The 22,663-nt window shown below is 39.7% G+C and overlaps 1 protein-coding gene across 4 annotated transcripts in view; it reads right to left on the bottom strand.

The window, feature by feature from the left end:
• Positions 1-22,663, bottom strand: part of PDE4D (phosphodiesterase 4D) — a 584,878-nt gene that overhangs the window by 67,999 nt on the left and 494,216 nt on the right. The gene's annotated exons all lie outside the window — the stretch shown is intronic.

Genomic DNA, 22,663 nt, shown 5'->3' with positions numbered 1-22,663 from the left:
GGCCCGGGGCAGCAGCAGCGCCTGTGTGTGGAGGGGGAGCTGCAGAAAACCCGGCGTGGAGCTCGCCGGGCCGTCGCCTCCGCTGCTGTCTGGGAGCTGGAGGAGCTAACACGTAGGGCCGGAGCCCCCTCGGCTTCTCCGCCACATGTCACCGCCACATGGGCGAGAACATAAGGCGCGCGCAAATCCCCCTCTACACACACACACACCCAGGTGACGGGCGCTTATATAACAGCGAAGGGGGACAACCCGGCTTCTCTACAGCCAGGGGAGCTGCAGCGACAGGATTAAAGATTTGTGTTGTGAGCTTGAGGCTCTGGGTGCTCAGCAGGTGGCATGCCACTGCACTCCACTGTGTCTGGGGCGCCCCAAGGCTGTCAGAAGGGACCATTATGATCTGACCTCCTGCACCACGCAGGCCACAGAACCTCACCCACCCATTCCTGTCATAGTCCCCTGACCTAGGCCTGAGTTACTGAAGTCCCCAAATCAGAGTTTAAAGACTTCAAGGTACAGAGAATCCACCAGCAAGTGACCTGTGCCCCGTGCCCCATGCAGCAGAGGAAGGCGAAAATCACCTAGGGTCTCTGGTCTCTTGACCAGAGTGTCTGCCCCATTCCTCCCTCCCCCTAAGGATTGCATGTCTCAAGCGCATATTTCTTCCCTGAATGATTATCTGGTCTGTAGATGTGCTATCCTCTCTGCCTCAGATTCCCAGCCTGGGGAGTGAGGGTAATAACCGTTTCTTACCTAGCCCATAGGGCTGCCCAGAATTAATCCATTAATATGTATAAGTGCTTTGAAGATGTAATTCCATGCAAGGGCTAAGTATAATTATGTCTACCCAAAGATGTAGCAATAAAAGGATTTTTCAAATATTGCAGTAATATTTACTCTAAACCAAAACTGTGTGTGTATCACAGTTAGCTTTGAGGGGGGAGGAGGGGAAGGGCTGCTGATAGCTCCCCAGAAATGTACCCTGGAAACCCAATATCAGATTGGAAAGATTTTTGTCTTTTCTAAATTACCAAGTGTCATATTGCAGCATGTTGTTTTACAACGTGTAGCAGTGGACCCAGAAGAGGAGCAAAAAGTGTCATGCATTCCCCTCACCCACAAAACGACCATGAGATCATGAGAACCTGCATATGCTGATTGTGTGCTAATCAGCAAAAATAATTCTAATAGTTCCACAGTGAAGATGTCATCTGTAAAACCTGTCTATGATTTCTCCTAAAGCAACTGCATTTTTCACCAGACTAAACTCACACTTCTGAGAGCAGTAGTATTGGGAGATGCTCTCACTTGAGAGCTGTGGACCAGGGAGCCTATGTTAGGTACCCAAGTTTGAAATCCTGGCACAGTTGTTTCTGGAATCACTGGCACAAGAATGCAACTTCATGGGAGAGAAAAGGAAGCTCAGTGGGTTTGCTCATCCCTCCTAAAATATCATGAATTTGTTTCTGATTAAATTAAATGGAATATTCAAAATGTCAACAGACAAATAATATTAAATCAGCACTGGCTAGTGCCACAGTAGTTTAATGGCTTATTCTTTGACCTCTGGGAAACTGGGTTCATATCTTCTTAACATTACAGAGTATGTGCAAAACGAACTTGTCTTCCTTCAAAACAGTCAAACTGTGCATGCTTGCCCATGTTTCAAAGCCACTAAATATTTTTGCATAATTCTCATTTGGAACAAGCCAATACTAATTGAGCATGGGTAGAATTGTTTTAAGAAAACTGTGCAATACCTGCCTTCATTATGGCTAGTCAGGCACTTCAAAGAGCACTAACAAATATTCAGCAAAATCATCTTTCACACGTGATACTATAAATGCTATCCAATGTAAAAATATCCCTTGGCATTTGGAATCAGGATTTTCCTGAGTGTTTATGCATCAGAGAAAAACCTGTGACATTGTGGAACACAGCAGACATCATATTTCACTAGCTACCAAAATTATCCTTACATATTGTAGTACTAAAGTGCTACTAATTCTTAAAAGAGATGCATATTTGGTTTTGGAATATCGATTTCTTTAAGATAAGCATTAGAAAAGTATAAATGAAAAGGCACTTGATTCATAATATGGTTATAAAGTATATTGATCAGGTAGAGATAAGTTTAACATATTTGAAGTTGTTCTGATTACGCCTAATACAGTGATTCTATTGAGAATCATATATTGAAATGCGGTTAAGCGAATCCATATGATAAGATTACATTTTGATATCTAGCTAGATTTCAGGCTGCCTTTCAACATTCCTTGAAATTCAGAAATTGGGAAATTCACATTTTTCTTCGTAAGATAACATCAACTTTTCTGAAATCAGACTATAGCAAGATGGGGCTCTTGTGAGCATAATAAATAAAATTGAAGTTTGTCAGATTTTATTAAATACAAAGTCTAGTTTACTGTCTATTTTTTTTAAAGTTCATATTCCTCTCCCGGCCCCCATCCAGCTATCTTTTTAAAAATTACTACTAACAATACCTTACATGTATATAACTTTATCTATTTGTCTTCCTAAAAGACTTTATCAAACAGGAATCCCTCTATTCATTAATTAAATGCCACCATCTCTGTGATGGTGTCCTCCATGCCAATGGACTCCCTGTACTGGACTTAAGAGACTCTTCCATGGTTTTGGGGCTCCATGTGTAGGGAGTGTGTGAGCGAGGCAGACTAGGCACAACTCTAATAGGATTACTTGTATGAGTAAAGACTACTAACATGCCTTGCAAGATTGGGCCCTTTCAGATCTTGAAGACCAATCTAACCTCCAGTCACTTAAATAGGAATTGTATTGGCCCTTTGGCACCAACATGGCCACAGCTGTAGATGATGCTCTGAGGTGGCACCAACCACACATACACTCTCTCTCTCTCATGCTCGGCTTGTTGGTTCTTGCTCACATGCTCAGGGTCTAACTGATGGCCACATGTGGGGTTGGGAAGGAATTTCCCCCCAACTCAGGTTGCCAGCAGACTTTCTCTGCAGTGCATGGGTGTGGGTCACTTGCCAGGATTATTATATATCCCACCTAATCATTTCCTTGCCATTATGGGGGCATGTTGGTCCCTCCTAGTCTCTGCCTGTGGCACATAATAGTTTAGTCTCCTGTAGGCTGTAATACTTTGGTCTAATTTTTGTTGCTGGGTTTAGTGAGTCGGCCTGGGTGGTGTTGGAGGCCTGTGATATACAGGAGGTTAGACTAGATGATGGCCTTAAACTCTGTGACTTCACTATGGAACTTCAATGAGACAAAAATAATGATGGGTATTCACATGCTAATGTGTAAAACTTGCACCCCACTTTTGTTCCTAGAATTCTCAAGTGCAGTGCAACCAGAAGATAGTTTTTCAGAAATATATTCTAAATTTGATCCATCTTTAAATTGTTACAAAACCTGATGAGAAATGTCCTATTTTTTAAAATCTATCATTCAATCCCTAAGAAATTAAAAAATAAAAATAAGCAAAATATAAGCAAAACTAATTTTTGGCAGGCCCACAAAAAGGTTTCTGTTCCCTGCTTTGGCTCTAAAGTGACAGTTAATTACCAAACACTTTCCCCAGAGCTGATCTAAAAATCAGTCAATGGTACGGGTGCACAAACAAAGTTCTTTTGTAATAAGAAAGTACTTCATGAGTTGAACACAGCTAGATCAGTTTCATCTTCATTTAGAAAAGCAGGGAGTGGGGGAGGAATCAATGTTTGCCAAATAGAAAAGGTCAAATTTGGAAGGAAATTTTTTTCTAAGTAAGTATTAAACAGAAGGGAGAGTAAAATAACTGTGATGCAGATGGAAAGGGGAACCACCTTTCACACACTGATTCTGGAGGTACCTAGTGTCTGGTCTCCAGGATAACTTATTGTAGGCAAAGAACTGCATTTATGCACTGCCACAACAGTTCCTAAGAACCACTTTTACAGACAAAAACAGCCAGATGCTTTGGTGTTCTGACTGTGTCCCTGCTTCTCAGGAATACTCCCAGAACTTCCTACAGGAGTGACAGTGAGGGAGGAGCAGCAGAACTGTGCCATTCAAGGAATGCCCTTAACTGAGGCTATTACCCAGGAATCCATTCCAACCAGCTTTGCAGCTACCTCTTTATGTCACTAGAATTAGCAAAAGGGGAGTACAGAGGAGGCCAGATTAGAGATGTATGACAGATTATTTGATTTCTACCAACTGGAGTTGTGTTGTCCAGGTGAGTGAGTCTCTGTTTAACTGTTTTATAGTATATTGTTTTCTTTAGTTCCTCAAAATATAAAGAATCAGACTTGAACATTTTATAATTTCTACCTATAAATGATTATCCCCTCCTGTGGAGTTTTAAAGATTACTTAAGACCAAATAACTTGAAAGTTTGCATGCTGCTGTGTACGTGTTCTTTAAGAAAAAGAAAAAGAAAGCAGCAGCAAATTTTCTTTTTCATGTCAATAGATTAACATAAATTGTTCCCTTCACTACCCTACTACCTCCCCCTTATAATGTCTAACCGTTCCCTTCTAACTGTTCCCATCATCCCCCCCCCTTCTAACTTCCAACAAACCAAATGCTTACAAAAAGAACAAAGATTAGCCATAATCATTTGGCATTCAACAGCCATGTTTTAAAAAAATATGTCTTAGATTTTTGTGTTTACAAAAGAATTAACTGTGAGAAAACTCCTAATACAACTCCAGAGATAGCTATGTCCTCATTTACTCTTGTCTCATTCAGACGCCTGCTGTTTAAAAGTTTCAATGGGAAAATTTATTGTACGATAATAATTTGTTAAACAGAGATAATGTCTAATTTGTTTAATGGATGGTCATGCTTTTCATATATACTGTCACGTTATCTCAGTTCAAGATAATGAAAAACAATACATGATTTTTCTTCTACAGCTCTTGAGTATTTATTACATTCACCTTTTCAGTTTTCTCTTTTAGACAGTTTTGACAAGCATAGCTAAAGGCAAAGATAAGGGGCTAGATTCTTGGTTACATTCTGGCCACTTTGTACCATCAGAGCAGTGCACAGGGCCTAGAAAGCAGTTGGATCTAGTCTGCAAAGAATTCCATTTAGTAGGAGTGAGAGTTCAGCTGGCGCAGAGCCAATGTAGTTAGCCACTGCAGTGTAAGAGTGTGTTGGGGATGTGTCAGGACAGGGAGGGGGTATGGCTGGAGGGTAGTGCCCTCCAGTTATGCTCAGCGGGTGTATAGTCCCTTAAGGACCTTAGCCAGCTGGCATTAGCTAGAGAAGTACCCAGGCTGCTCTAAGCTATGCTGAGGCCAGGGCCAGTTGAGATCCACCCTGAGAATCAGGGAGCCCTAACCTACTCCCTGAAAGCCACCCTTGCTGTATCACAAGTACCCTTGGTGCAGCAGAGTGTCTAGGCTAAGATTTTCAGTTTCTGTAGTTAGCATTATGAACTAATCATCTCAGGTTCAAGTTATAGATTTCTTTACTTAGATTAAAATGTAAGTACTTATAACTTTTAACCAAAATGCTCCAAGATATCAAATGACTTTGAACTTTTAATCAACATCATCTACTGTAGACTATATTAAAACTGATTCAATGTGGAAAACATCACCGCTCTTAGTTATCCTTCTCACAGCTGAAACAAATATAATCATGAATTTAATATTTGCTTTTTCTTTAGAACACTTAACTACAGCTATTCACAAAAGTTGTGAAGCTGAAAATTCTCTCTAAGGTATGTTCATGGGCCACTTTGGAAGCTGCTGAGAAAAGTCCCATGATCTTGAGCAACATAAAATACTGCTGGTTTGATTTGGAACATGCATCTGTGAAGAGGAGCATAGCTGCAGCAGATTTCTGACAAACCCTGTTGATGGTTCTACTTAGAACTCTCCTTTTCTCCATTCCAGGATTCTCTCCAACATTCCAGTCTACTATAGAACAAATGATAGTGTTGTTTAGTGACCTTATGTAGCCACAGATCTCTATCTTAAGGACCAAGATTAGGTTTCTTTCACTGTGTGATGATCTGAAGGATTCCCCTGACACATTACCTTAAATTGTATCAATAGTACCTGCTGAGGATATTAAAATAGCCCCTCTCTGTGAGAAGATATTATACTGAACATTGAAGCATTTTCCTGGTGCAATCCTTGCAGAACTGTTCTGGTTATTGTATTACAGATAAAGGCCATAATTACATAGATGAACATGGGGCAAAGCATGCGTTAAATGAGGACCTACTTGAACTGCACTATTAGCTTAATTGAAAAAAGGCATTTCTCTACCAACATTTCATGTTTACTATAAAAGCCAGCAGATTCAGCCCTTTGAAGATTTCCCTTCAATTAATTCCAATAAACATAAGGATATGGCTTCAGGAGTACAACATTGACAGATAGGGCTTTTTACAATTATTGCCTGGAGAAAACAGTCATGAGACGTGTGTTACATCTACATCTCTAATATCTGTACTTGCTTGAGGTAGCTTTACAATTTGACCTCAATAAGTCTTCTGTTTCTTTGTTTTTTTATGGGGCAAATTCTGACCCCACTCTCAGTTGCACAGTGCAGTTCTGCTGCATGGGAGCAGGGGCATTATTTGTGGAACCTGCGCAGAGGGTGTACATCTCTCATGTCTGCAGTCCAGACGTATGGTGGATTCCTGTGTGCCAAACAATCTGGCTATAACCTGGGGTCAGGATTTGGAGCTAAGTCACTATGACTGATAAGATATATTCTAACACCCGTTATGAAAGTCCTGTGATATAAAGTATTTACCAATTCACCAAAAATCAGAGTTTTGCAAATACCAGTATTAATAAAGTAGACTACTTGGAAAACCATACTTCGCTGTAGCCAACAAATATGGAAAAGCACACAGTACAGCACCCACAATATATCCAACTGCTCTATTAATCTAGGGATGGGGCACCTCAGAACTTCAGACTACGGATGCTTTTATATCAACTATTTGAATTTACCAAAGATCCCACAAGGCCACATGGCCTTCTCTCCATACAGTTTCTCTTCATCTCTAGCTAGAGCTGCCTTCCCTGCTGACTTTTTACAAGAAACATCTGATACATCCACTGCCATCTTTGGTAGACCACTCTCTTATCCAGAGAGGGAACTGTCAGTAGGATCACTGGCCTCTTAAAATTGTCTATGACAAATTAAGTAATCCTTCATCACATATCAAGGCACATGTTGCTCCCACCAGAGCCAATCCCTCTGAAAAAGAGTCAAAATGGCTTCTGCTAACTTTCCTGATCACATGGAGCACATATATACAGGAAAGAGAACCAATACCACCTGATCTGTGACCAATCTCAACCAACCAATCCTGCTCAAAATGCAAAATTACATCAGGAAAATTGCATGAAATGTTTTTGCAGTTGTTCTAACAGCAAAGTGTTTTACATGTGAATTTTTTAAAAATCTGCTTCCATCTCATTAAAGTTTTGAATTTTGAAAAAGAGCATTTTTTTTTTAAAACATACCTATCCCTTCTCCCCCTGCCACCATGAGTAAATAAGCTGTCCAGCTCTAGTTGTGACCATTCTGATCTCAAAGGATCTTTGGCAAGGAGTCTCACAGTGGGGCCCATTCTTCAACCCAATAGCTCTGGTGTTAATAGAACTTTGTTTCTTGTAGCATTCAGAAAACAACTTTTCCAGATTCTAGGATGGGTGTTAGAGATCAGTCCCCTCCCAAATTATTTTAATTGCATGATTCTGAGTAGAATGCAGCTGTAGTTGATTCAGTGTAATTTGAGTAGTGACAGATTTTCAGAGAGGAAAAAATTAATTTAGCAGTGTGGAAAACAAAGCCCTCTTGGGCAAAAAGAGAATAGTTGGAACAGTCACACATTCCTGTTTACTGTTCTACAACATTGTGTAGTATTAATAGGGGGATCAGGGGAAATTAAAGTCACTACCCATCAGGATTTCCCCTAAAGAAATGTTAGGATGAAATCAACATTAAATATATCCCTATAAAATGTATAGCTCTAATTTTTATTTTTTTAATTGTTAGTGAGTACTAACAATTAAAAGTACCAAACAGAATCTGTTTTGGCTTCTTGTTTTCCTAAGACTTAAAACCGCCATATGAATATATAGTTTAGCCACTTGCCAAATTCCAGTACAAACGTACTGGAAATTTCAGTGAACTCCATTAGAATCCTTCAAACTGATTCCTGTTGGTTTCCACTGGGGACCACTGGCTCTAAGAGCCAGTAGATCTGTTGTTCTGTTCCAAAATCTTGTTACCACCTGGAACCTAAAGACCAAATTGAAATTTTTTAACTGGGAGGTCCGCCAGGGAAAGATTTTTAGGAAATAAATTTGTTTTAGTAAATTGTTTTGAAACAGCAGTGTTTGAGTATCCTTGGAAGACAACAACAGGATAAAAAGGTATCTTGTGTTTCCTGGTGGCAATTCCAGAAAAACAGATATATTAGTCTAGATATTATACTCTAAATAAAACCAAGTGACACCAACAGAGACCATTTGAAGGCAAGGCTGGATTAAGGCAATCTGGTCTCTAGACATTCCAGGACATCGGGCCCCACCTCAGTCTTGTCCCCAGCTGGAGTACAAGGGGCCCCCACTCTCCTCCCAGACAGCCCCAGGCAGCACTGTGCGACTTCCTTATCCCACAAGAGCAGCAGCAGGAGGAGCAGCAGCCTCCCTATTACTTATTCTTGTAGCTGGAATGTATTTGCATTGGTGAGTGGACTAGGGCTAGGTCACCTGTGCACTTCTGCAGAATTCACTGAAGGCTCAGACCTCAAACATTTACATAGCCACTCAGCCTGGGAATTAGATTCTGACTCTTCTGACAGACCAAAAATGTTCTGTCCTAGAAAGGAAGAGGGGAATCCTGTGACTTCTTGTCTGAACTTTTAGTGCTTGCTATCCTCCTCCACTTGACCAGGGAAGGAGTTAAAAATAAAAGGCTCAGTCAGCAAGTGAACTATGGTACAGATTGAGAGGGTCAAATAGCAGGTGGTGGTCTGGAGAATTGTTCCTGAGAAACCATGAAGTATCTTCAGTCAAAATGAAGCACAACAGGCAGGGGGAGGAGCAGGCAGGGGGAGGTGGGAAGGGCACAGATGCAGCAGCCAGAGAGACAGACTGACCTGTGATGGTGAGAAACTGCAGCTGTTTATGTGAAGTGGTTTGGTCTGACAGGCATGTAAAGGCAAAGATTTAGTGGTAGAGCAATTTCGTAAGTGCAGGAGCTCTGTACCAACCTATTAAAATATATTGGCACCAACTGCTGATCTTTAGTACCCATCTTTTAGTTTAAACATTTATTTAGCTTTTAAAGATTCCCTGCTTTAGGTCAAATGATGTCTCAAAGACCTCTCCTCAGGCTCTGATCCTGCAAGTTGTTCCACATGGTGGACCCACGTACCAGCCCTGAGCCTCACTGAAGTGAATGGAGGTCAGTGCATGCCCATAGGTCCATACACATTGAAAAATTTGCAGGATCGGGGCTAAGACAATGCCTCCTGTCTGACTGACAAGAGATGCTCTTGATGGATTTTCTTCTTATCTACTTTTCTTTTCTGCATTATATTTCTTCCTCTGCTTTTTTTCCATGTCATTCTTTTCCGCATTGTCTATTTAACCTTTCATCTCTCTTGCGTTTTGTGGAGAACAGCAGTTCCATACACACCCTGCCCCATTCTCCCCCCACCTCCCCACCTTTCCCCTTGGACTATCACTAGGTGGAACATTCATATGAGCAATGGTTTCCCAGATCAGGCTTACAGACTCTGATCTGCAGGGCAGCCACCACACCTTCCTATGTGTTCTGTAAAGTTCAATGCACACCTCTGATGCTACTGAAATAATAAATAATAATTTGGTCTGGGGGCTGTAAAAATGCAGAGGTGCATGACTACAGTTTATTTTGAGCAAGATAACTCCAAGAGATCCTCAACTTTGAGTAAGCTGTGTTATTTACTGTTATTATAAAAGTTTCTATGTTCTATGTGCCTGCATCCTTGATTTTTATTATTATTTTAAAAATATTTATATTAGAGTAGCACCCAAAGACCCTACTTGGGATTAGGACCTATTTCTGCTGGGTGATGTGCACATATGAAAGGTGTGTATTTTTTTTAACCTTAAAAAAGAAAACACACCTAACCCTCACTTGCTTTTTATGTCTGTTTTTTAAAGAGTGATAATTATGTTTGTATTATTTGCTTTTGTCCAGAAACATGGGCACTCTAATGATGGGATGGGAACTAGATACATAGCATTATTATTATGAAATGTGTTAGGTAAGAAATATACACTTTAAAGCTGAATAAATTGTATTAGTCACACAGTTCATATACGCTGGTCAATGAGTCAACCATTACTTTTGTTACATTTCCTTGTTATATTGCCTCAGGAAGATATCCCTGAAGCTATTAAACCTTGAGATGACATTGTAAATATCAATTAGTAATCATCCTTTAACAGTTGTGAAAGGGACAGACTGGGGAGTGGTTTGTTTTGGATGACAGGTATGCAACTGACAGACATCATAAAACAAAACCACAAGACAGCTCAACCTGCTCCTCCATGCGTCAAGTTTAAATCTTGACAAATACTGTCTCAGTCTGTCTTAAAGCACATTTCAGTTCTTTCACAATATTCGAACAGGCCTGATCATTTCCTTGAAGAAGCATACAGAAAGATTTTTGTGCAATTTCTAAGAAAAATCATACAGGCAGATCCTCAACATTGATTTCAGTGGAATTACACTGATTTACACCAGCTGATGATCTACCCCACAAATTTTAGATAAGTGAGGGGAAATCATCCAGAGATATCAAATGTAACAGTAAGAATAAAAATGCATGACATATACAAATACATGTCAGTAATTCTCAATGTTTTCATTCTGTAAACTTCTGTAGAACCTCTCATAGACCCACCTCCTTTCCCAATTACCTATGTCCAGATAATCTTTGTGTTCAGAGCTACATAAAGGGGCCAGAAGAACAGCCAGGTCTGGCCATCTGAGAATTTCCACGGCATGGGACGTGGCCAGATCATGCTGCGCTACAGTTATCCTCAGCTTGTATACGTTACTACTAACTAGAGCTGGCTGAAATGTGGGATTTCCAGTTTGTGAGAAATTTCGATGTTTTGAAATTTCCTGCAAACCAGAAATCCAAAAAAATGGGTTTGTTTCCAAAACACAATGACATTTCCTTCCACCGACCCACCAGCTGGGGAATGAAATTGACATTCTTGTCAGTTAAACTGGCAAGAATGCCAGTATCACTCAGCAGCTGTCAGGGTCTGTGGCTCTGGGGTTACACTGCCATGAGGCTTGCCCAGGACCCAGCTGGCAGCCTGAATAGCCAGCTGGACCAAGAGTCTGGAAACCCTGAGATCCCCAGTCCAGGGCAGGATGCATGGCAGGACTGCCCCAGACTCACACAGTCTGGGACTTGGGAGGCCATCCCAGGATTTTTAGGCTCCCAGCTCCATGGCAGTGAGCTTGGAATCCCGGAGAGCTCCGGCTTGAGCCAGGGTTCTCAAGGCTTTCAGACTCTCTGCTGTGGAACTGGAAGCCAAGCCCTAGTTAGAGCCAGGGCTTTCAGACTCCTGGCTACATGTGAGGGAGACTGGACGCCCCAGCAGGGCCGGGCTGCCCGAGAGCCACAGATCCTGGAAGTTTCTAGGCCTGGGGTGAGTCTGCACTGCTGGCTTTCCTAATCACATACCCTAGAAATGTGGGGTCTGAGGCAGTCCACATGGTGGGTCTTCCTGGGAGCCTGCCAGCTGAGCTGGCAGTGAATCAGGCAAGTTTGCCCTAGAACTCAGCAAAGGTTTATTGAACCCAACTCACTTTTGGAGAAATCAACAAACTGGCATTTTCTTACAAAACTGTTTCATCAGACAATTTTTGACCAGTTCTACTAATAATGTCAGCCTGCACGTACTCCAGGAGAATCAGCGAGCCTTAACAAGCTCACTGATGATTCCCTGCTGCTGCAAACAGAAACTTGGCACTGAGCAGAATCTGGACCTTGTTTCTGAAACTGTTGCATTTTCAAACCATCAGAAAGGGCTCTATGAATCACAGGTGATTTAAGGCCCGTATTTGGGGAGTCAATTCAGATTTGAAAATATACAGTCCTTGTGTCACAATTTGGGAAATCTGTCTATGTAAAATTTATTAATTCTGTTAGAGATTATGAACTTTCTGTATCTATCTTTAGTATCTTTATCAGGGGCGTGCAGGAGTGGGGAGGAGGGGAAGAAGAGGGAGGGGAGCCGATGGCAAGCAGGGGCATGAGTCCCCCCAATAAGCCTGTCTGTTAGGTGATTAAATTATCATATGTTCCTAAAGAGGTAAACTGTAAACCTGAGTGCACACAAGGCTGGAGCTCTGGGAAAGTGTGTGCTTAAGTTACTGGAGTGTCTTGGGAGGTCAGCACAAGTTTAGGGCAGCTAGACGGCAAGGTCTCATTTCCATGAAGGGGCAGCAGACAGAGTGTCTAAGCCCAGGAAATGTGGAAGAAAGGCCAAGGAAAAGGACAGTGCTGGAGCCTAGCCAGACCAAGAGACTTGTAAAAGCACACCTTACTAGTATGAAATGGCTAATTTGTATTAGGCACCATAGCAGAGGTGCATCTTTTTCAGGAAGGACTGTTCCTTTAGTGCATTCTCAGAGCTGCACAGGACCTCAAAAGGAGAGGAGAGAAGTGTCTATGTTGCTCCACTTCCTCTGCTGTGATTTATGGAATGAGCCAGTTATGCGATGTAAATAGGCTGCACCATCCTAAAGGATTTAGGTCCTCTTTAACCTATTGCATGCATGCATGTGCAGAAGCATCAACAGCAGAAAGTATTAATGTAGCAGATCTTGCACAGCAGACATATCCTTGAGGTTTTAATTGTGTAAACCTGAGAACATCACTACTTTAAACACATGCATTAAGCAATTAAATTTATTGCTCAGTTACTTCAGTTGTTAAGCATAAAATCAGTTACGCTCTGCAAGCTAAAACAAATATTTTTCAGGAAGAGCAGAGGTGAAAACTGAACATATGGTATTATTTTTGATTGTAAGGTTATTCCTGAAACCACATAAATTCACTGACGTGTACTACATTGTAAAATTACATATCCAAGAATTAATCTAGATCATTTTCTTCTTGCCTAATAAATGTATCCAGCTAAAGCTAGATGTGGTAGTACTTTAGTCCACACCAACTTATATCAAGTGCCAGAATAGTCTTTAAAAGTGCAAACTTCAGTAATTTCACTAATCATATATATATGGTCAGGAAGCAGCGTTTATAAAAGTCAGGAAGTGAAACCTTTTGAGGATTCTTGTCAAACTCCATCTCTACTACAGTCTTTTAGGCTAAATGCAAAGGCATGTCCAATATTATTGTTGCTTTAGTACAAAAGAATTTAAATGATTCACAAAATACTGTTTTATTTTCATTTTCTAACTTATTCTTATTTGCTTTATCTATTCAGGCAATGTTGCTGTAGTCACTTAGATGTTGGCATGACATGAATTATCTAGACATTTTTTCATTTCTGTTAAGCAAACAAAGCCTGAGTCCTGAACATCAAGTTGTGTTTTTTTCCTACTCTTGCATCATCAATAAACCTGAGCCCAATTGCAGTGTATTATAGGTATGAACCTCCAATGCACTTTACACCTATATTAATTCTGAGTTTGGTCAGGGCCACAGGTGATGATGTGCAAACAGGAAAGAGCCCAGCTTGACTCTCATTCAAGGGTGAGTTTGCAAGGATGGTAGTTAGGGGGAAAACATCTTTTGATCTGTAAACTGAAAAAAACCCAGATACATGAAATCACAATAAACATGGGACCTGACAGCAGCATTTTACAGTCACTTCAGAGCAGAATCAAACTACCAAGAAACTGATTCCTAAGCAAACAAGGTATTTGCTCCAGATATAATTGTGATATCATACCTGAGATGTGCAGTTGTTATATATGTCAACTATTTCAGGTAATAGCTACTAAAAAACTCAAAAATTGGCTGTACTGCTTTATTTTTTTTGGTACAGAAATGCCTATTAAACTGTTTTTGTAGTGTTGGTCCTGAGTGGCCACGAAGCAGTGGGAAGAAACAGATGGTATAGAAGTTATAGAAAGTTGATTCTTTATTTTGAAAAATCATTCCATTTGATTTAACCTCAATTTAATTTAAGGTACAATGAGTGAAGGGCTTCTAAGCATCATTTTAGCTGAGAAAAAAAATGGAGTAAAGATGGTAGAAAAAGGTGAACTTTGAACTCTGTAACAAATAACTGAAAAGGGCAGAACTGGCTTGTTTGTGCCCTTGAGAAGTGTTTGATGCAGTGATTGATGGGTAAGAAGTCACTCCAGCAATTGGCACTGCTAAGGTTCTAGAGGTACAGTACAATATAATGCAAGCTTTGTATTAAGCATCTTTCATACAAAGTATCACAAAATACTTTGCAGAGGGCACTAACAGAGAGAAAGAATGCTTTGGTGAGTGACTGTCAAAAACAAAAAGGAAAAAAACAACATGATGGAGAAGAGTAGAGTGAAAAGCTAAAAGAGAGGTGAACTGAAAAGCTTGTTTAAGAAACCAAAACAAATGTAACATAATTGTTTGAGATGCCACTAACAGAATCCATGTGCATAGACTTACACATTTCAAATACGTATATTGTAACAGTGAACTGAAAGGTTTTGAGTTCTGGCACTCAAGGATCTGTTTTCCTAGTGACAACACTAACATATAAAGAGAGCTGAACAGTGCTAGGAGTTATTGATGGAATCAGCCCATATAAGGGAAACCCAAATCTTTCAAATGAGATTTTGGCAAGCAGGGAAAGAATGCACTATTTTTCAAATGTTCTGTTAAAAAGCTGGGGTCTTAAACAGTTTTACTTAAGTATGTAATTTTTAAAAGCATTTCAGTTCATTTTTAAATACAGACAAAATGCAAACAAGTCTTCTTGCCAACTAGTTCCTGTGAAGAGAGAATGGAAGGATGAAATAATTAAGGTGTAAAGTGAAAGGCGAGGAGGATTTAAAGCTTGTTGGCTCAAACTTACAGGTAGGTTTTAAGATGAGATTTAAAGGCATGGAGGGAACATAATAACCCAGAGATAAAACTGCAGAAATGAATAAGTGAGATCCATGTCCAACCAAGGAGCCCTATTCTTTCACTGAAGAATATCAGTAATTCCCATCGAAGGCAACTGGGGTTATCAGTAACTTTTGAAAGCGAATTGAACCCATGGAAAGATGCAGGAGGCAAAAAGGAGACCAACACTAGATACAGCACCATCCACTCAGAATGAGAGGAATCTTACAGGAAAACCAGTGGATGCCATAATTTCTCTTCTCCTTGCCTTCAGCCAATGTGACAAAGAGTGACAGAATAGATAGCACTGTATTTGTTTATCCTTTGAGGAATTTTTTAAAAATACAAATTTATGGCAAACTCTTTACACCTGAAATGACCTCTCTTTTACTGATGTTTTCTGATAATTAGCACACCTCATCTAGCTAATGCCTGTTCTAGCTGGATCTATCATATGCTTATTTTTTTCTCAAAGGTGCTAAAAATGAATATTTCAGAAAGTAATTTTGGGAAACTCTCTATGAGAAGCACTGTGTGTCACCACAATAGCTTGGAGCCACCACATCTGCACACAAGGCCCCTCTTGGGGGGTTTCAGACTTTTGACATAAGAAATTGGTTATCTCAACAGGAATATTTACTTGGTATAAACATCATCAAACCAGTATCATGTTAGTACAAATGGAGTAGCCGAACCTTCTGCCATAAGACATGTTAAATCAGTCTTGGAAAAAATAAACTCTCTTAACGTTGGTGACATAAGTACTGTAACACTCTAAAAGTGCATCTTTATCTTAATGGATTTTGTGTCCTCTGTGAACTTTGAAAAGAGAGTTCTGTTCTAAATTCCTTTTGGACCTAATCGGAATGAGGACATTTGGTTTATATGATTATGTTTTATATTCAGAGGTATTATTTTAATACCTTATTCTCTATACACATGAAATGGGCTGACAAAAACTTTTGCAATGGAAAACGTAAAAAATCAAAGGCTGATCTCAGCTGACCCAAATTTATATAATACTATTGATTCTAAGAGAGCTACATTATTTACACCAGCTGAGGAGCTGGTAAAAAGTTTGCTTTTGTTTGCACAAGTGTACTAAAATATACAAAAATCACTGATTTCAATCTCACAAATAACAGGTTAAATAAATATATACAGAAAATTAAGCATTAAAATATGACAAAGGACATGTTCCTGTGAGATAACGCAAAATGTTTGAGGTACTGTGAGGTGCAAGGCAAAGATGAGTGCCTCTAATAACCTGGGAAGTCTGTTATCTCATAGTAACACAAACCTTAAAATGCCCCATTGTCATTATAGAAAGGCTTTGACAAACAAAAAGAACTAGAAAATTGGGTTTTGATGAGAGATCATATTCTCTTATATAAAGTTTGTAAGCAATTTTTGTAGTCATTTTCTTTAAGAATTTTTAAATATATTTAACTGTTGAAAACATATCATTGTATATAAGATCCAGTTCTTCCACAAGTAAGCCCCTAGCTTACAGCCAAATGTTAGTCAAATGCTAAACAGGAGAATCAGAAAACAAGAATGACACAGTGTTTGAGAAATGAGATTAAATAGACTTCTGTGCCAGTGTGGTTTCCTTTCAATAGTACTGTACGCCCTCATCATTTCTGGCACCTGATTAACAGTGATTAAATGTTGGCAAATTTTCTTTTCTGATATCATTTTAAAATATTCTCTATCTAGCATTCCCATGTGGTAACCCTGGCTACAAAAAATACCCACCCATTTTATCCTTGTATACCAACATTTCCGCCTACTAGCAATATGGAAAAAACCTCGTTTAGCAGAATATTATGTAATGTGCTAACATATTTATGGTGTTCACTTGTCAATTCCTCAATAAATGTAACAAGAAAGTACCTATTTTACTGTTTTGTAGCCCAGCCAATCCAATAGACATACTGTATCTTAGGACAAATGGTAAATTAAGAGAGGAACATTACACGTGGAGTGAAGGTATTGGTGGAAAGGTGAAATCTGGAATACTATTTTATATTTTATGAGTTTAGGATGGCTATATAATGAAGGGAGGGCCTTGAGTGAGTGAATGTATAAAGTGATCAACCCCAATATATGAAATTACTCTTCTCTGCTATGTAATGTAGAGGAGGGGATTTCCCCTCCGATATCCTCAGAATCCCATTACCTTTAAAGGCCCAATTCCTTAGGAATCCTTCCCTTGGTTAGGTAGGGTGGACTGTCAGTATGAATCCTTCAGTCAGCCGTAATGGATCAACTAGAAGGAAACAAATAATGTTCCTTCCCGCTAGGGACTGGATGCATTTCTTCTACAGACTCCCATCCTCTAGAGGCCTGCGGAGCAAGGGACTGAGCACAGTTCTTGAACTAAGATCTGGCTCTGGCCATTCCACAGGGGCCTTATTACAAGATAAAAAACTGTAAGGTGAGGACTTTATTGTAATTATTACCATCTGGTTTGCCCAGAAGGCCTGCCTGATTAAAAAAAAATCATTGATACTTTTGATTGAGAAAGCAATTTTTTAAATTTTGAATGTGAATCCTCTAACGGCACCTGATGCAGCCATGCACTGGGTCACACAAGTTAGCACATAAAAGTCAATAAACAAAACAATACTGAACATAAGAGACATACATGTACACGTGACTTAGAGGCATGACTGGCTGTTAGCAGGACTCAATTTTTATAGTTTGTGTTACTTATTTTAACTAATAATATATTTGTAATTTTATTTAGTCAATCGAATTGTTCGTTTAGTTATAAAAAAGATAGACAAAGAAGTACATTGTCTGGTTAGGGGAAATTATGCTAAATACTGTAGTCTAAATCACCACAGTAATAGCTTTCTAAGGATTAGAAACTGGTCAACATCTTCACATCACAAATTCAAATATTCTGACTGAATTTTAAAAAATTACAGATTAAAGTAGATGACAGCATAGCTTGAAACTGTTACTTTGAAAGGGACACAGATGAGGGACACAGTGATTCCCACCATTTATAAAGGAGATGGTGGCTCAGAGCCATTTTCTTCATTGGGGAACAGGAGAGATGAAATCTCTCTCCCATCCCTTTGGTCTCAATGGTGAAGGAGAAAAGGAATATATCACAGGGTGGCAGAAAAGAGAAGCCCACCACTCTCCCACCGATCTGTGGGAAAGAGAAGAGAAGCATACAGAAAGCATCCAAAGCCCAGCAGTGAAGACAGGCTTAACTGGACATTGAATCCTAATGTCCCTTATGTGGCAGGTCCCAAATCTGAACTGTCTCAAAGCTTGATGTTGAGACCTGTGCACACACCTAATAAATACTTTATTTTTATCAGGATTTACTTTACTTCTAAACAACATACTTCACAACACATTTCCTTAAACCCTCCCTTTTATCTCCATCTGCTAGTGGATAGGTTCTTTTATGCTTAACAAAAAGTCAGAGGAACGACTAGTGGAATATAATGATCATTAGAAAAATAAGTGGAAATAAAAATGACATGCTAACTTCCATCTAATCCAGAGAATCATAAGAATATAGATGGGACTGAGTATTATTCTTTCTAGTGCTGCATCCAGCCTGCTTAATAAACACACAAAAAGCCAGCCAACAGGAAACTCAGCTTGCCACTGCAGAATAGTAAAATGCTTTGAACTACAGGCAGTACGTACACCCAAATGACATACTGTGATACTCACAATATTTGAGCTGCCCCACAATGCAGAAGCCAATTATTCTTGGCAAGCACTTCCATCATGCCTTCCAACTCACGATCTCTCATATGTGGAGCAGTGCCACATCAAACAAACCAAGTCATAAATTCCATAAATCCTTACAGATGAAAGTCAAGTATGTGGTGGGTAAAAAAAACGGTTGGTACACATAACATTTAGAATAGAGTATCATTCATCTGCTCAGAGGTGTTATTGCTACAGCCCTTTGCAGGGAAATAGCTAAAAATTCAATCTGGAATTGACTGGTGGCCCTCACAAGTGAAGGTTTAATAATGAATTTTTATTAGCTACAGACTGGGAGAGTTTTGAACAATTTTGTTTGAAAAATATGACAATAGAAAATATTAATTACATAGAAAAAATGAAATATTTAACCTGCTATGTAAGTTTCCTGGACATTTCTACAATTGGTTGGCGGCTGGGTAGTGCCACCAGGGTTTATTATTAGTTGTATTACAGTGGTGTCTAGAGTCTCCATCTGAGCTTGAGGCACCATTGTGCTAGCCATTGTACAAACATATAGTAAGACACAGTCCACATTCCAAAGAGTTTAGAATTTAAACAGAGAAAGAACAGGAAGAGAAATAGAAGCACAGACAGATGAAATCACAAACAGGTGAAATGCCCAAGTTCATACAACAGAGCTGTGGCAAAGCTGAAAATATAGCTCAGATCTCCTGCTCTGTTAACTGCTCTGTCCACTGGATACACTGCCTTGTGGATAGTACAAAAATTAACATGATGCTTTCCAGTACATTTTTATTTTAAAAATCTTTTATTGTACATTGAGTAATTAAAACAGAGGCTGTTCTCTGATTCTGAAAGTCAAGTACAGAGCAATTATCAAGGAGTAGCAACCAGACTGCTGTTGTGCGGTGGTGTGTGTTGTTTGTTTTTTGTTGTTTTTGGTAAATTGAACATAGCTAAAGGAATAGGGTCCAACCAGTCTGACCTACTTGGCAGCAGTCAGCAGACATGGTGAAAGGGTTATGGTAAGAGAAAAGGGAGTAACTAAGAGAAAAGTAAATTACACATCTACCTCAAGTGCAGAAAACATCCCATCTCAACAGCACTGCAGTCCCATGACTTTTGATACTGGTGGATGCTAGGATCTTGAAATGTTTCCAAGAGGGCACCATTTTATACTGGGGGAGCCAGTAATCCATTTTATTTGTATCTGTTGCACTAATCCAGAGCATAAGGGTTTGCTAGGAGAGATAGTTAAGGAATTATGTTAAGGAGTTAAGGCCTCTTTGAATATCACAGCAGTCATGAGGTAAAGAATAATACTAGTGAACAGTCAAGTACAAGAAGGGGTGTCTGATGGAAGAAGACATGCATTCCCCATAGACTTCAAGGGAAATGCAATACATTTACTGGCTTTCAATTATTATATGTATTCCAATTCAGTGATGTTGTCTCTGTGCTAGCCAGTGTCAAATGTTAGTGATATCATAAATAAAATTAGTGGCTTGCCATCACATCCTCATCCACCAATCCTGCATCAGGCCAAGGCTTGTGCAGAGAAGTAAAACATATTGATACCACAGAATAATGTTTAAAAAGCTTCTGCAATTAACTCCAGATCAGTCCCAACGACTGATATTTACAAAATAAAAAGTATTACAGGAAAAAGAAAATCAAGCTTATAAATCTTAATAAAAAAACCAAGAACAACAAAAACAGACGTTGTATCTTTACAACCAAATGTGCTGCTTCAGTTATTTAGAAGGTAGCTGCTTAAAAAAAAAGTCCCCATAGGATGTTTGTTTCCTGGAATTCCATGGAAGGGTTGTGAGAAATGTTACAAATTACAGATAATGAAGCTTCACTGTTTCATAATATTCATATGTCCCCAATCAGCTTTCCGTGAGAAGCAGGTTAATATTATTATAGCAAAATGCTTAATGCACAACATGTGTTGACCCATTACTCTAGATGCATGTTATTTTGTTGCTATGAAACCTCTTACATAACACAATAAGGCATATAGGGTTTTGTGGTGGGTGAGAGCACATCATGGTGAGCAGTGAAACAGGAGGCCAAAGACCAAGTGCTCCCTGAAGCCAAGAAATGTACTAATTTGCTCCACAACATGAGCAGTTCCTACCAGCAGAGATACTTGGATGTCAAAGGTCATAATTATTCTATTAAAATTCCCTGAACTATTCAGTCCCCACATTCAATAGAAGTGTCTTAGCTCACACTCCCAAAAATTGCAAATCCATATTGAAAATGGATTTGGGGGTCTACAGTTTACTGAGCACAAAAGCAAGAGTTTGCTACTGTGCCAGCAGAGGGGCCTGTGCAGGTGATGTTACATTTCCCACAGGTCACTGGGGAATGCCATAGCACTTGCTGGCTTGGCCCCTGGCACTCGGAGATGCCCTGCAAGAGAGGTAGGTTAGTTACTATTGAGTGGTGGTTCTGGTGCATCTCCCCTGCCTCTTGAATTCACTAATTCACACATCTCTAAAATCACACTGGGGCTCTCCCCAAACAGTCGTGCAAATGAGTGTGGTTCCACTTTATTAATGATTTTAAATAATTTGTACCGTACTTTCTTATTTTTCAATTATCAATGAACTCAACTAAGATAATTACAATTAATTTCCATTTAGAGTTAAACTAAAGTCAGGGTTCCAAGAGTAAAGTGCTTGACCAAATTCAGAGGGGAGTCTAAAATGGTGTAACTATACACCTTCTTTCAGCCCTTTGGCCTGCAACACTAGCTTAGATTCCTTAGGCCCCATGTATACTGGATTTTCTTGCACTGATTTAGCTATGTAAGTGCAAACCCTCCAGATAGAAACACAGCACTGTGTCTCCACATTAGGGATTTGTACCATGGTAAATATAGCAATATAATGACACGAGAGAAAACTTCCCTAATCTAGATAAACGCTTAGACTCATTGGGCCAAATTCATCCCATTCACAGCAGTAAACAATGAAGCACCATTAAAGAAGATGGAGTTATACCAGGTAGAAATTAGGTTCACATAGTTCTTGTTTAGCCAAGTCTGGGTAACATTCCAACAAAGGTTCTTAAGGCAGACTTGAAGAACACGGTATACCTTTTGATAGGCCTCTTTCGAAAGATATGGGAAGAAGAAAAAATACCAAACAAGCAGGAAAAGGGTCAAGTAGAGAAGCTGCCAAAGAAAAGAGATCTCAGTTAGTGTAAAAAACTGGAGGGGCATTCAATGGCTGTCTGTCCCAAGTAAGGTATTTACACACATATTATTCTAGACAGAATAAAGAAAGTGGTAGATTCAAGGTTATAACAAGAAGGGTTGAGACAGGAGAAATCACGTATTGTTCAGATAGTAACCATGCACACAGAACTGTTGATTGAATGATAGTCACCGCTTTATATGAATTTTACAGAATTACAAAAAACCTTTGACACAGTGGATAGAACGTTTTATGGAAGTTGCTACCCCATTATAAAATTTGTGCACTATGCCACACACACAGAAATTTGTGTATATCATTCAGAGCTTCTATGAAAATATGACCTGCCATGTAATGCATAACAGCAAACTGAACTCTAAGCCATTCGACAATACTACAGGCATCAGACAAAGATGTCTGATGTCACTCACCTTTTAGTGCCTCCTAGTGGCCTGGTGTAGTACCACAGACCTTTTCTCGCCCCATGTGCCCCCTGCAGGCTGCTAGCTGACTTTGGTGGGTTTTCAGTGGCTTGGCCCTCTGACCAAGTCACAAAGTCCAAATGAACCTCTTCTGGGCAGTAAAGAGTCCAATAAACGAACAGTGTCTTTGCCCTTGCTAGGGTCTTTGGGACCAG

The sequence above is a fragment of the Emydura macquarii genome, unplaced genomic scaffold (genome assembly GCF_026122565.2).
Source record: "Emydura macquarii macquarii isolate MOO-44397 ecotype Brisbane River unplaced genomic scaffold, CSIRO-AGI_Emac_v2 contig_2897, whole genome shotgun sequence".
Lineage (NCBI taxonomy): Eukaryota > Metazoa > Chordata > Testudines > Chelidae > Emydura > Emydura macquarii.
The sequence above is the reverse complement of the archived record's forward strand: the minus strand, read 5'-3'. Positions and strand labels throughout refer to the sequence as shown.